Source organism: Trachemys scripta, chromosome 7, assembly GCF_013100865.1.
Source record: "Trachemys scripta elegans isolate TJP31775 chromosome 7, CAS_Tse_1.0, whole genome shotgun sequence".
Taxonomy (NCBI): Eukaryota; Metazoa; Chordata; order Testudines; family Emydidae; genus Trachemys; species Trachemys scripta.
In genome coordinates this window covers 118,065,872-118,079,108 of record NC_048304.1, presented here as the reverse complement: position 1 = coordinate 118,079,108, position 13,237 = coordinate 118,065,872, and the positions used below count along the sequence as shown (strand labels likewise).

The window sequence follows — 13,237 nt, the reverse complement described above, 5'->3', positions numbered from 1 at the left end:
ATGTCACATGGATTAGACTGGTCACCTGAGAATGTCTTGTCTAGCTCAGCACAGACTTGGTTACCATAGCTTTCATTGCTGGAAACAGGAGCAAAATCCAGGCTGTGAAAGCAGTCCTGCATTTCCTGTTGAAGAATGAAGATGAAGGGGGTTAAAGGCCTACTCACTGAAAACTAAACTAATGATGTATGGCATATTACTGTGTGTGTAGGAATGTGGGCATTATAAATATACACAGACACAGAGCCAAAGACTGTTTGTCTAAACAGTCCCACTGATTTCAGTGTGACTACGAATGTGATTAAGGGAGCAGGATTTGTTTCTTGCTGTGTCCCTGTGTGTCTTCTATCAGTGTATTTGTGTACATCAAACACCACTGTCATTAACCACTTAATCTAAAGGTTCTATTTGTAACAAAAATAGAATCTTGGGGTAAGAAAGTGACCTAATGACTGTAGCGCTGCCTACGTATAGATCTGTATGATAAGAACAGGTATAGTTTAAGATGCTGATCACTTTCAGTTCCAGCCTAAGTCAGCTCTGCTGCAGGCACTCAGCACCTCTGCAAATCAGGGCCAAGATATCTATGTGGTATACGCGCGTATGTGTATATAATGAAATCACGGCACCAGCAGTTTGACATGTGGGTGCATCACGCAATTAAAAATGACAAAAGCGCTGCTGGTGGCTGGCACCGAGCCCGATTAATCCTCCGTGCTGACTAATTTCCCTTTCCCACACCCCCAGCTTACTGCCCAAATAATGGGAACGTAGTATAGATGAGCCTTGCAGCTTGGTTTGAAAGTCACAAAACATGGTTCCTGCAGGATGGCAAAAGGAAATCCAAAGCCAGGGACCCTTCACCAAGAATTTGCTGGCAGGATTTCAGCCCTACTTGGGACTAATAGCGAACGGTAACCATCTAGACTATTTTCCGAGTGGTAGCTGTGTTAGTCTGTATCAGCAAAAAGAACGAGGAGGCCTTGTGGCACTATGTGGTGGTACGGAATACAGTCGGGGGGGGAGGGACGACACTCTGCCTCAATTATGCACCTCTTCCCAAGCCCGTGGCCATGAAAAATTGATACCATCGCCTGCTGTGGGCCTGATCTTGCCTGCCCAAACCTTCCACGGAAGGCAATGGGAATTTTTACTGGGCAAGGAATGGACGATCAGGTTCATGATCGTGCTACATTTTTCTTATTTTGTTGGGGCATTACTCTCTTGCCATTTGAAATATTCTGGTTCTGTGGTTCTCAAAGCATGGTGCATGGACCCTACCTTGTGTGTGGTGGGATCCATGGGAAGTTGACTGGGCTCATGGGGATGACTCTCCCTTGTTTCCAGCAATTAAATTGCAGTAAAAGGTGCTAAAATACAGGGAGTATTTTCCTAATAATTTTTACATTCTAAGCAGTTGCTGTAGCTGTTACAGGGATGTGATGTGATTGCAAACGGTGGGGGAGCTGCTCTGTGCAAATGGGAATGGGAGCGGGGGTCATTCATGAGACGTTCTCGGTATTAAGACCTGGCTGGCCACTATGGCTGCAATCCCATCATTCAAATTCTTCTTGTATTTGCCTACGTGAATTCAAAGCATCAGTCATAGTTTTGCTAAATAAGGAAATCTGATCAAAGCCCCTGGCATGAGGAGACCACACATTGTTGTGTCTCAGAACTGAGTTTCCCTCACATTGGCGCATGGCTGGGAGAAGTCAAAGGTTGGCTTCTGATTGGAGAAGCCAATTAGTTGCTGTGTTTGTACGCGCTGCACATAGTGCAATGGGCGTTGTGCTGGTGTTGTGTACTTTCGTTGATGACCGGTTCAATGTGGGTAGTGCTTTTCCCATCAGTCTAGATCGCAAGGTGACTTGCAATATAACCCAGCCAAGCTCTTCACCAGATTTTAAAGTCTATAAACAGGAACAATCTTTTTTTCATCCCAAAAGATCTCTGTGATTTACCCACATAGTGTGCTGAAGTCTGCCTTAATTTAGCCCTAGTAACTTTGAGTCTTTTGCAGAGGGTGTTAATCAAGGCAAATTAGTCCAGTATGTCAATGTATGCCTGACCACGGAAATGTAGTCATTTAAAGGCGGAAAGTATCCATCTGAAATGTAAGCATAAAATTCTTTTCCCCATATATGATTGGCTTCACACAGTGATTGGTTTTGCTTTTGATATAAGAATGGTCTAAGGGTTTCTCACCAGTAAGGAAAGGATTGCTGAATAATTTTAACTCAGACCCTGACACGGACACCAATATAAACTAGCAAAGGGAGCTGGACTGGAAATGGAAGATGGATCCAGCTCAGGTTGATAGTGATTGAAAATCACGGCCTGGTGGCTTCTTGGTGGCCCATGTGAAATGAGTTTGGTGGGTCTTAGTCCAGATCCCAATGGGCCGATCTTCATGTTACAAAAAATGTTACTATAATGAACAACCTTATTGGCAGTCTCAACAGAGAGGCAAAGGGCAGAATAAACCTGAAGACGGAACTAACTTCTTAGCTCTAGCAGTGTTCTCTCTTGTTTAGACTGGAAACTGTGAGCTATTGCTGCTTATGCTGTACGTGTTCCATGTAGAGAGGATTTCACTCCAGGGCTGTCAACCCAGGGCCTTTCACAAGAACTAGATCCTCTAAAACATTTACAATAGAGCCAGGTGTGAAACAGTTTTCCCATCCCATGAAAACTTCCAACCATTTCAGAAATTCTCCCGTTCTTCATCAGATGAACTAGAAACCTTTTGTGGAAAACAAGAGAGAGAACAAGACACCCTGAATAACCCGGGCTCTCAAATCCCTGTTCTGTCTGCCTGCCTCTGGACTTAAGACTGGCTCTCCCACATCATAGGGTGGGCCTGAACCATATAACTTGTTCTGGGGTGTGCACACTCTTTGACCCAAAATTCCTCCCCTGGACATGAGAAACCTTCCCCTGATGTGTTCCTGTGAAAAGTTTTGGTTTCAATGGATTGACGTTTTTTGATGAAAAACGGTTTAATTCATAGAATATCAGGGTTGGAAGGGACCTCAGGAGGTCATCTAGTCCAACCTGCTGCTCAAGGGAGGACTAATCCCCAGACAGATTTTTACTTGAACTCACAACCCTGGGTTTAGCAGGCCAATGCTCTAACCACTGTGCTATCCCTCCCCATATTTGAAGAATCCCTGAGTCTCTCTACAGAACAAAACAGCAAACTTCCTCCTTGGCCCAGATTTTATCTCTGCCGTTAGACAGAAAATGGCTTCTTGTGGCTCACTCTCTACAAAGCCTTTACATCAGATTCAAGGGAGATAAGACGAGGTTTAAGAAATTGCACGGTCAAGGCAGTCTGAAAGCCGGAAGAATGGGGATGCTTTCAGCATCCTAGAGTCTCTTGGAACCACAGGTGTTAAACTGTACTTCTAGGTGTTGTTTTTAAGACTAGCCAGCTGTTAAATAACTACAGCTAGGCATGACGTAAGTAAGTACCTTGTATGCTTCCCCACGCAGCTCTCTACTAAGCCTGGGTCCTCCTGCCCGTGCAGCACCTGTGACTGGTGGTCTAGTGCTGAGATTCTAAGGGCCTGTGTATGTACAAATACAACAGACTGAAGGGAACACAGTTACCGCCTGGCACAGGTAAGTCGTGGGTCTGCCCTCAGCCCTTTCACATAGAGTGTCTTCCCTCTGTACAGCAGCAGCCCCGCTGGAGGACTGGGCTGTAGGGTGGGATTGGGGGCGCTCCAGCTGCGCTGGAGGAGCTGCCAGCATGGGGCCGCCCAGTGGCCCTACATTCTGCTTCTCCTGTCCTGTGTCTTTCCGGTACACTGTACCAGCTATAAATATCTTGCTGGTACGGCATACCGGCCTGGACCACCCTACTTGCACTGCTGCTAACACATGTCAATTTTGATATAAAGACAAGAAAGCCCAGCTGTCTGACAGAAAAAAGCGAGTACCTTAAACAGCTGCACAGGATTAGGTTTAGATTAGGGCACTGGCCTGGGAATCAGGGGCGGGGGAGATCCCAGCTCAGCCATTGGACATGATGGGTAACCTTGGGCAAGGCACTTCCATTTTCTGGGGCTCAGTTTCCCCATCTGAAAAATGGGGACATATGGTCCCAGCCTTTCTTTGTAAAGAACGTTGAGATCTATGGCTGCAATGTAAAAGCCAATTACTGCAACACTCTTTATTGCACGTCTATCACATGCTCAGTTATTTGAATGGTGTGATTTTTGTCTTAAAAATACAGCATTCGCTTGTGATTGGAACTCTGGGGTGGCAATAGCCCTGGTGCACTGTTATACAGCTTGAGCTGTTAAAAAGAACGACTTCCCCCTGAGAACACCTCAGCTCGCAGGTCCAAGGATATGCTGCTTAGGGCTTGTCTGCACAGTGTGTTAGTGAACATTAGAAGTGTGAAATTCCATTGTGCACTAGCACGTTATACAAGTAGTGCACATGGACCTTATTGGCATGCACTAAAAGTTCCCTAGTGCATACAAATGTAGTCCCATTTCAAACAGTACTATATTAACTCACACTAGGGAACTTTTAGTGCACTCAGCAGTGTCCATATGGGCCAGTTCGTACGCAACACGCTAGTGCACACTAGAATGTACATTGCTCTGGTGGGGACAAGCCCTGTCTTGTTCTTGTCTGGTTCACAATGGTCAAAAGACCATTTGTTAGTGTTTTAAACACCGTTTATTCCCAATTCAAACAGAGCTAGTTTACAGCATGGCTTGGCGGACATATGTGGATATGACCAAGCCATGTTGCATCAGTGTTTTAAAATCATGTTAATAGACACCTAGGGTATAATTTTGTCCTCTTATTCCTGTATTAAGCCCAATACCTTGTACAGATGCCTTGTTATGTTTGGGTTCCGGTAAAACAGTTTTGCAATTAATCATCATGGAGTTAGAAGATTACTGTAACTGGAAACAAAACTAGCATCCTTCTGCTTTACTTGAACTCTGCTATACCCTGCATGGAAGAGAAGAAACAAGGCTGAGGGCATGTCTACACTATGGGCTCTGCTCCAGCACAGCAACAACACTGCAGCTATGCCGTTGTAATAGCGTAATGTAGATACTTCCTACAACGAAGGAAGGGGCTTTTCCATCACCTCCCGAAGCGGTGGAAGCTAGGTCGAAGGAAGAATTCTTTTGTCGACCGAGATGCATCTACAGCAGGAGTTAGGTTGGTTTAACTCTGGCACTCAGGGGTGTGAATTTTTCACACCCTAAGCACTGTAGCTATGGTGATGCCTAACCTGAGAAACAGGAGACCGCCCCTATGCAGATGTCGCTGTGGCTGCTTCTTTGCATGCTGCTGGAGCCATTCCATTGAACAGCAAGCAAATATCAACACCTAATCTCTGTTTGCTAATGGGCTTTGTTTCCCATTGAACTGTGCTCAGGTAAAGAATTAACAGGATAGAATTATGTGCCACTGCAATAAAATGCATCTCATAATCCCATGGGTCTGATTCAAATCTCATGATAACCACTTTCATCGTGCCCAAATAAATGCTGAATGGATGCACACGCCGCCCATCCATCAGTGAGTGAGTGAATGAATTATTTGCAGTAAGGTACTTGCCTTTAGTAAACTAGTGTCCACTAGAATAAGGATTTATTTCTGGATGTGCATCCACTTCTTTCTGCGTTGGGCTCAGCATGTCAGACTGCATCCTGCCTCCCTTGATAGGTCTCCACATGGCATTCAGCGTGACAGGGCTCTGTGTACTGTAGCACAGCTTCTCATAGTGTGTCCAAACTGATTTGATATATACTGACAGCTAAAGCACAAGGCAATAAGCATGTATTCTAAACATGCTATCGATAGTCACTGGACTGGATAACTGTCTTCTATTCAGGCAGTGAATTTCTAGCCCAAGACTCAGGCAAAGAACGGAAGCTGAATAAATGGATAAAGTTGCCTGTTGTGGAAAAATTATGACTGATGCATTCCGGTCTAATTTAAGCTGTTCTGGAGGTCTTTGTGCTCATGCCTTGATATAGTGCATTGTAGTATGGTTGCTAATGCATGGATCAGCCTGATAGGATGAGGCAGTTTTCTAGCCAGTCATAGTTGGAGGAAGGTATTTTTCACAGCTGTAGCTATTTTGAGACTCTATCGAAGATACTTACATGGTCTCCATCACAGTAATATCTTAGCGCCTCACAATCTTTAATGGAAGAGATGATGGTAGTAGCTAACCATTTTCCCGCTTCCCACTCACCTCTGCTTTTGCTCTGGTTTAGCTCCAGCCAGGTGCTGATGTCTGGAGGTGGAAGAACAAATTGCCCATCAGCACTCTCTAGGGCCATCCATCCATCCATCCACTGGCACCAGTTCAGTGTTTTTCATTGATCCAGTAACACGTCTGAGAGGATAGCACCATGCTCTGATCAGTACTATTGAATGCTGCAGACAGGTCCATGTGTACAGTTATGGGCATCCTTCTCTGCCTCTATAGGGCACTTCTTTGCATAGGTGTTTGCCCACTTTCTTCATTACCTTGCTCAGGAATTGGGAGGCTGGATACCAGGTGTTAGTTTATGAAGTCTGATGGGCCTGGAGATTTCTTGAGACGAGGCTTGAGAGCAGATATAGTAGATTTCCAGTTTCAAAAGCGGGAAGCCACAGATAGCTTTTAAAGATGTCTGACTTCACCTTCACTGTTGTTTAGTATGGGGTCCATTTGAAAAGCACGATGGTTTTCATTTAAATGTCAAATCAATATAAAATGTGTCTCTCTCTAGCTCACTTCGTTTGTTTGGCACGGCCAGAGTTGTGATAGTGCTGATTAAAGGGAACCAAGAGGGCCAGAGCAGAGGTCGATAGACCTCCCATTTCACCCTGTCCCAAGGCACTTCCATCCTGATGGAGCCAGAAAGACACATTTGCAGCTAATATACTCCTTTAAAACAGCCTGATTGCACTGAACTCCGTAGGGCACCAGCATGCGGGAGTAGGGTCTACTTGCCTGAGGCCTCTTCTTGATTTTCCTACCCTTTTCAGAAGGTAAAGTTGGTTTCTTTGTCTGACCCTGTATCATGTGACTGGGCTTTCTGTTGGGAAGTACCATGCTGTATTGTTAAGAACCAATCCTGCCAGGTGCATAGGGGGGAGGGATAGCTCAGTGGTTTGAGCATTGGCCTGCTAAACCCAGGGTTGTGAGTTCAATCCTTGAGGGGGCCACTTGGGGATCTGGGGTAAAATCAGTACTTGGTCCTGCTAGTGAAGGCAGGGGGCTGGACTCAATGACCTTTCAAGGTCCCTTCCAGTTCTAGGAGATGGGATGGGATGCTGAGCACTTTCCTAGTATCAGAGCTTGGGCACTGTCTAGATTAGGGTAAAAAGTGTATTCTTAAAACACAGCAGCTAATATGTTTTAACTACCATCGTTTAACACTTCAGTGTAGACAGAGTAAATTGCATTTTAACATGTGAACTGGTCAAGGTGAACCCTAGTGGGGAGCTTAGGCTACCAGATAACCAACTAACATGTTAAAATACATCTTGCTCTCTCTGCCCTTTTAAATGCACCTATTGTCCTCGATTAGACAAGCCCTAGGTGTTAGCAATGTTGAGAAAGCGAGTGCAGATGGGCTGCAGGCTGCCGAGACCACTTTAAGCACCAAGTGTCTGCAGAACTCTCTAGCTCTTGCTTGGGAACCCCAACTGTTTGCTTCAAGAAGCATTTGCCCTGGGGGATAATAATAGGCTGATTTGTCTAGGTAGGATGTAAGCTAAGTGAGTCTGCTTTATCATCAGACAGATGTAGCACTTCCTCAGTCTCTTCCCTTTGCATAATCCATTAGGATAACCTAATGTCAATCAGAGTGAAATCTTGGACTGGAGTTTCTTTCCTATCCCAAAGATATTGTCGCTATGCCCTGAGCAAAACCTGGTGTATAATCTGTTATGGCCAAGGCTTTAATTCTCACAGTATTTCCTGGAGTCCCCCATTTATCCCCACACCCCCATTCAGGGCTCAGGGTTTCAGCCCCACCGGGCCTGCCAGGTCTCCGTGCTGGAAAGCTCTGGTTGAATTTAAGGCCTGGTTATGGGGGAAGATTTAGCTCACCTGGCTCCAGCTGTGGGTGACTACAGAACCATGTTTACCAGACCTGTTTTTAACCACTTCAGATTTACTCTGCCTAAATACAGTTTGCCAATCGGTAAGGATTGAAGCAAATACTGAACCCAAATTTGGGAACTGCTCTGGGACAATGTCAGTTTCTTTAGATCCTAAAATATACAGGTATTTCCTATGCAGTATCCCTGCAAGATGTGTGTTTCTCTCCTCTTCATATATAGAATCAGTAAATGCGGGGGGGAAATGCAAATACAAAAGCTTTGTGCCTAGCTTATGACAAGGAGGAGTGGTCAATAAATCATGTAACATTTATGATTATTCTGCATGTCTAGCCATAATTCTATGGGTCACTGTCCGTTATCAGTGTGTTTTTGCATTGGATCTTTTCATCCCCTTCTTCCACTAAAAGAAGGAAATGGAAAGAGGGAAATGACAGAAAACTCCATTTGCTGTACACTACTCACTGCCTTCAAAGGAAACTTGTTTTCAGATGAGTTACGCTAAGTAAAGTTGTTTCATGGTGAGAAATCTGTGATCTACTGGTAATGCTCGGTGGCTACCAGTGCACCACTCTAGCAGCTATAATTATGTATTTGTGTTACGATAGCACCTAGAAGCCCCAGACAGGCGAGAGCGATAGTGTGTAGGTATTGTAAACATATAGAGGAGACAATCCCTTGTCCAAACATTTACAAGCTAAGTGCAATACTAAACACAGCAAGGGGAAGGGAGAATGGGCTAGAACAGTATTACAGGTATATTTTTGATAGGCAGGCTTTGTGCAGTGTGTAGGTAGCCAGTTTGATTTTGTTAATAAATAAAATAAATGTGAAAATCAGCTCACAACAACTGTGATTTGTGGACACAAGCTGTGTGGGGTTGTGCAATGCCAAAGTTCTCGCGCATAGACCTTCCTCAGCTGATGTTTTCAAAAGCCAAAGCCACTTTTTGACATCTACAGTTTCTGAGGTTCCAGTTGGCGTGTCCAGATCAGTTCAAAAGGACATTTTTTTTTTTCTTGCCAGTGGATGTACTGTAAGGATTTCAGAAACTTCAGTGTGTGTGTGGGGGAACATCAGTTGGTTGTTTAGTAATCCACACACAGCATTGCTGAAGACCCAAGTGGTGAAGAAGTGGTGTGTGTGTGGCGGGGGGCAGACTTTGTGTGATCTTCAAAAGAAGGTAAGGCTGTTCTGAAAGGAGGCTGTTAGGTTGAGCCTATCAAGGTTGCTGCTCCTTTAAAATATTCCTGGTACTGGTCTCTGTTAGGGCTGTGGTTCTTATGGTGGCTTCTGCGAGAATCCCGTGGGCTGCAGGAAAGGAAATAGGCACATTTGTGACACACACTTCTGAGTAGCGCCTTGGGAATGGTGGACTACAGAGTATCTCTTCACCCCCACATCCCAGACTGTGTTTCTAGCTCCCACCCTGCATCCGGCTCTAAGGCAGGGTCAGATAGAGCATATCATTTGGAAATGCCTGTGGTGCAAAGAGCATACAAATGCCCTTGTGTGAAGTGCAAACTGAACATCTAAAATCAGCTGTGATTTACAAGCTATGTAGCATGTTAACTACAATACCAACTTGCTGTGCTTGGAGGATGATATATTCAAGTGAGGCAGTGTTAGAGAAGAGGGACTAATAGGGGAAATCTTTAATAAACATTTTGGCAAATGCTGAATCGCTTCCTGGTTAAGCTGTGTTCCCACTGCCTTTTTGGTTCCCTTTTCCTTGTGAATAGATTTTTGTTCCAACAAACGTTGGGAGAATGGCCATTCATTGCACGAATATTATTGGTATTAGCGTAGCATTTAGAAGTCCCAGTCCTGTGCCAGGATCCCATTGTGCTAGATGCTGTACAAACACGGAACAAAAAGATAGTCCCTGCCCCAAAGAGATTATGATCAAAGTATAAGACAAGAGACAGCAGATGGAGATGGACAGACCCTGAGGGGGGTGAGTGTGTGTGTGTGTGTGTGCGTGCACGCGCAAAGGAAACGAGACAATACTTGTCAGCATGACAGGCAGTGGTCTTAGTATCCCAACAGCCTAGTGCCCATATTCTCAGGCCACTGATGGGACTGGTGCATTGACACCAGCACTTGCTATTTGTGCCAGAAGCTTTCGTCCCCAGACACGCTTATAACCTTCAGACATCCAATCGGGGAGCAGAAACGATACCATGTGATTTCCCTCCCCGCTCACAAACGATGAATAATAGTGACAGTAGATGCCCATAATTTGCAAACAATCCCTAGGCTGAAATATTTGTGTAAAATATGTTTCTGGTTCTACAGGACCTCAAGGCCTGTGATGAAAGCAGTTTAGAATGAGGAGGAGGAGCAAGTCTAGCTGCCTTCTCTAGACACTGCTGCTATATAAGATGCCAGATTTATAGGAATTTCATGTGTTTGCAGATAACATGGAACCAGAAAGCAAAAGCTAAATTAATTGTTCATTATGAATATTTGCCCAGGGCTACACACTATTCCTTTTCTGTAGAACTTGTGGTTGCACTTCAGCATTGTTACATAGGCTGGGGTATTTCCCAGATGGAATTTGAGAAACTCAAGCGGGTTTTTTTTATGACTGCAAATTTCTTAATAAATCTGGAAATCCCTGTTAAGTTTGGAACACCTTATTTCCCTTCCCCTCCCAAACCCTCAATTATAGGCAGAGAAGTTGCATACGACATACTTGAAGTTAGGGAAATAGAGAAGTGGGTTTTTAAGGGTTTGTCTACCGGAGAAGAGTTATACCAATACATGCTGCAGATAGTGTGAACTTAAACCAGTATAGTTATACCAGTATAACTCCGCTCATGAGGTACATCTACACTACAGGGGGGAGTCGATTTAAGATACGCAAATTCAGCTACGTGAATAGCGTAGCTGAATTCGACGTATCGCAGCCAACTTACCCCGCTGTGAGAACGGCGGCAAAATCGACTTCTGCGGCTTTCTGTCGACGGCGCTTACTACCACCTCCGCTGGTGGAGTAAGAGCGTCGATTCGGGGATCGATTGTCGCGTCCCGACGGGACACGATAAATCGATTCCCCAAGAGGTCGATTTCTACCCGCCGATTCAGGCGGGTAGTGTAGACCTAGCCATGGAGACTCTTATTCTGGTATAGGAGTGCCTATTTATTTATTTTTTTTAATTCACTTATGTTGCTTGGGAAAGGTGTGTAACCTAAACTGAAAAAAAGTTAGTTTTATGCTGGAGTCAGAGTGTTCACATGGGGAGTTATTCTAGTATAACTATATTGATTTAACTACACCAGTATAACTGGTCAAACATTTCTGTATAGACAAGCCCTTAGTCGTGGCCTCTATTCCCACAGTACATATGTGAACGAAACACATGCCTAAGAAGTTACCCTTCAAATTTTAAATTACCCTTCATCCTCTTTTAAATTGTAAGTTACTTTTATTATCTTTGCACATTCACATTCGTCTAAAGGATCTCTAAGTGCTTTACATAAACTCTGATTACTCACCCATCAATGAAATGTAGCCACTTCTGGAGTGGAATGCAAAACTTCTTAGCACCACACAGCAGTTAGAGCACAAAGTGCAAAAATATAACTGCACAGGGGGGATGACTTTTATTCTATAAAGATGTTCTAACAGGCTATATTATTAAAAAGATACGAAGTACAAGCCTCATCCTGCCCACTGGCTAATCCATAAAATAGCTTTCAGTGTTTTCCCTGGGAGCAATGGCTTTACATTTTAATAAGCTGTAGTGTACTTTCACCGGATGTCATAAGCTGATACAAAGTTTACCTGGGGTTAAGTAGGTGGGAGCCTTGGAGAAATGAGGAAAGCTAAGGAATGTAAATTATTTTCTACTCTGTTATAAGTTTCTTTCCCTTCATGAGAAATGTGTGTTTGAGATTATTTGGAACGAAATGCTTTTACACTTGCATGATTATATTCTGTAGACAACAGCTTGGCACTGATGAAGCAATTGAGTCAGAGACCAAGGCACAGAGAAGCAGCTTTAGTGTCTGCTTAATTTCTGCTTAAAAGAAAGCACAACAAAAAAAAACCCAATCCCCCACTAACTTGCACCATACTATCATTTCTCCAAGATCTAATTGCCTATGGGGTCAGTCAAACAGAACATGTAAAACTATAATAATGTCATATGCCAACTCCCTATACTATAGAGAGGAAGCAAAGACTACTCACGGGGACTGTGGACAAATGTTCATGGAAGACTAAAAAGAGATGGCCAGGCTGTATGTCCAGGGAAGTATGAATAAAGCAGACCAGGCGGGTGAGTAAGGGAGACGGGGAGCTGGGGGAAGAGGAGGACTAAGCTACTGGGAAATACAGCCAGGAGAAAGGGAAGGGATTGGGAACAAGTGGCAGAGAAACATGTGCTGTGGAGTAGGGGCAGAGAGAGGAAAAGAATAGATAGGATTTGAAAAGTCAATGAAAAAAACAAAAGGGTTTTATACCACAATGAAGACAGCTAAAATATACAAATACTTCTCCACCTACGCAATTGCTGTAGTTGCACCGGGGATGTTATGGGATCAGAAATAGGAAGACAGGTGAGATATGCACTCATGATTGGCAGGGGAGATGTTCAGAAGATACTCCATTAACATGAATGATGAGGGTTCATGCTCTGTGAAGTATGAGAGCCCCTGGCCCAGGAGTTAGTCTGACTGTTAAATATATTTGGAATGATTGATTATAAAATTTGTTCTCAATTTAAAGCCACTTTAAAGGTGGAAGTAATTACCAGCAGGTGTAATAGAGAGAAGAGCAGGTGGCCTGATTCTCCATTCCTACGGGTGTAAATCAGGAGTTACTCCACAGCTCTCAATGGAGTTATGTGAGTAAAAGTAAGATGACAATCAGGCCTATGGTGCATAAAACCACTGGCTCATCAAACTAGACTCAGTGGAAGCTGCAGGTGCTCACCACCTCTGAAAAATCAAGCCCTATCTGTGTTATCAGAAACATTTTCAATCCTCAGATCTCAGATTTTCAATCCTCAGATTGTGAAAAGTGAGTGTTATCTCCATTAATGGGTGGGGAAACTGAGGCACAGAATGGTTATGACTTGCTCAAGGTCAACAAGCACGTCAATGGCAGAGCTGGGAATAGATTCCA

General features: G+C 44.1%; 1 protein-coding gene across 3 annotated transcripts in view; it reads left to right on the top strand.

Moving 5' to 3' along the window:
- The first annotated feature begins 3,502 nt into the window (after nt 1-3,502).
- Nucleotides 3,503-13,237, top strand: part of DUSP5 (dual specificity phosphatase 5) — a 29,994-nt gene continuing 20,259 nt past the window's right edge. For all 3 annotated transcript variants that reach the window (XM_034776476.1, XM_034776474.1, XM_034776471.1), the window contains exon 1: nt 3,503-3,627. The gene's annotated coding sequence lies outside the window, so the exon portion shown is untranslated. The remainder of the gene's footprint in view (nt 3,628-13,237) is intronic.